Source organism: Schistocerca cancellata, chromosome 1 (genome assembly GCF_023864275.1).
Source record: "Schistocerca cancellata isolate TAMUIC-IGC-003103 chromosome 1, iqSchCanc2.1, whole genome shotgun sequence".
Lineage (NCBI taxonomy): Eukaryota > Metazoa > Arthropoda > Insecta > Orthoptera > Acrididae > Schistocerca > Schistocerca cancellata.
Genome location: NC_064626.1, coordinates 15226750 through 15229111, shown reverse-complemented (window position 1 = coordinate 15229111; position 2362 = coordinate 15226750). Strand labels below are relative to the sequence as shown.

The 2362-nt window shown below is 35.5% G+C and overlaps 1 non-coding gene across 1 annotated transcript; it reads left to right on the top strand.

The window, feature by feature from the left end:
- Nucleotides 1–544: 544 nt before the first annotated feature.
- Nucleotides 545–617, top strand: Trnam-cau (transfer RNA methionine (anticodon CAU)). Its single transcript has one exon. It is a non-coding gene; the product is annotated as a tRNA-Met (tRNA).
- The last annotated feature ends 1745 nt before the right edge of the window (nucleotides 618–2362 follow it).

Sequence of the window (2362 nt, the reverse complement as noted above, 5' to 3'; positions counted from 1 at the left end):
TGTTTCAATACGGGGAGAAAGTATTTTGGACTGAAGGTAAAATACTATAATGTAAACGGTGCCACATAAGGGTAACTCACGTAACGTTCAGCAGCGTCTTCCAACAGGAAAACATAAACGTTGAGTATGACGGATTGAAAATGGAAAAATCACTACACCAAATGCTCCCGCCAATCTTATTCACCATTCTGTGAAGAGTTTCGTACAGCTTTTCTCTTTGCTAACGTTTCCTAAAGTAAACAGGACCATCAAAAATTTCGTGAATTCTTAGAAAAATACCCATTAATAAAGAACAATATCGTGTGCATTTTATTCTTAGAAAGAATGGTTCATTATCGTAGACTGATCTACTTATTTTAAAACAGAAATTCTATGTTTTAATTTTGTTAGGTCATATTTCTTATGTTATTTTGCTCAATTTTGTAAATTTCTGGTGATAATAACAGATATTTCGAATTTATTATGATAATTTTTGATCATAATAAAAAAAAAAAGCTAACTGTAATGACGATGTCTACCTTTAATTTAGGCCATTGTGGCATCGGCCTCGGTAGCGCAGTAGGCAGCGCGTAAGTCTCATAATCTTAAGGTCGTGAGTTCGATCCTCACCCGGGGCATTTCATTTTAACCACAACATTTACGTGGGTATATGTCTAGTGCACCATTTTCTATAATACATACATTCCTTCTGTGCGCCTCTCGTACATACCAGGGTTATTTTTTCGTATGGGTAGTGGACGCGTATGATCATAATATACGTAAAACTTACAGAAACAGTCCAATTCTATGAAGAAATACATAAATATCTAAATAAAACGAACAATAAGGAGACTTTCAGCGGAGGATTTAAATACTAGAATTTGAAAAGTACCAAATTTAACACCCAAAGAAATCTACAACATTTAAAGAATTGAAGGTAATAAACGTTTTCTTTAAGAAGAAAGCCTTTCACAAATTTACATGGTCTGCAGGAGATCATCGTTCACTAACCGTAAGTTAGCTCTAACAATGATAGACACTTTCGAGTATCCGGAGGTAGGAATGTAAATAGATCATTACTTCTTAAAATCAAACTTGCAGCTATGCTCAAGTTGGAGAAAGTAATCAATAAGAAATAAAAATAAACATTAAACCATTTAAACAAAATGTTTAGGATACATGTGTTGCAAAGAACAGAGCTTGAGAAATGCATATGAGGACAGACTCACACAACTGTTCAGTGAAATACCCACTAGTAAAGACGTAAACGAAGAGTGGTCTGACATTAAAAACGCTATTCGTAAACAGTGAAGTGGAAAGAGAGAGAGAGAGAGAGACATAGAACCATTCGTTACAGAGGCATAAAAATTTGGAACGAAGACGTATGGAAAGCCATAAACGCTGCCGAGGAAGCGTATGGTGAATACTTACAGAAGAAATCATTTGACGCTAAAGACAATATATGAAGAAAAGCGATGGTAAGATCAACACATGCGGCATAGTGGGACATGTTTATAAGCGAAGTTGAATGTGATCTCTATAGGAGACAAAAAAATAGCAGACACATTAACTTTCCTATTACCACTGGGGTCACTATGATCCCATAAGCACATTTGCAATACACGTCTTCCTTGTTCTTAAAACTATGATTTTCAAAACATATGACTTTCTCCCTCTGAGTTAACTGTGTCCAGCGATGTTTTGTTCAGATTTATTTTTGCAACACATTGCGACACCAATATAAATTTTCTTTTGTGTGTTGAAACTAACGTTATGAAAATATAATGGTGATTGTTACGTTGCACGGCTGGTATACAGAACACTTGCAATAATGAAAATAACATTTACCACTTCTTTGTGTCCAGTAGTTAGGGTCTCTGGCCAGAGCCGTTGTTGTGTGTAATCTCAGTTGTTGTTAGTGTTTCGCATCAGCATATTGTGGAATTACAATATGAGTAGAAAACGGTTGAATCGTCCTGCAAATAGAAGCAAAGAAGAGGATTTCACCGAAATTTCATCTGATGGCAGTGGAGAGATTTATGCTGTTATTTCTGAAGGCAGTGAATCAGATGAAGTTCCGTTGATGATGTAGGAGATTTGGAATCTATTGTTCCTGAAGTTGACGTTTTCAGGTAATTATATTTCATCAGCCATTTTTGTTTACAACAGAAGTAATAATAATAAGAAGAAGAAGAAAGAAAGAAAGAAAATGTAAGTAAATATCTGAAATAGCGATCCTGTTGTTTTTGGATCCAGAAATGCAAAGAAATAAGGTGACAATATTCTGTTAGGTTACGTGGGAGGCAGCCAAAACATAAACATACAGAAGACAGATCTAGGTCCAACGCGGAAAATCTAAGGAATGTGAATACCGTGGAGTCAG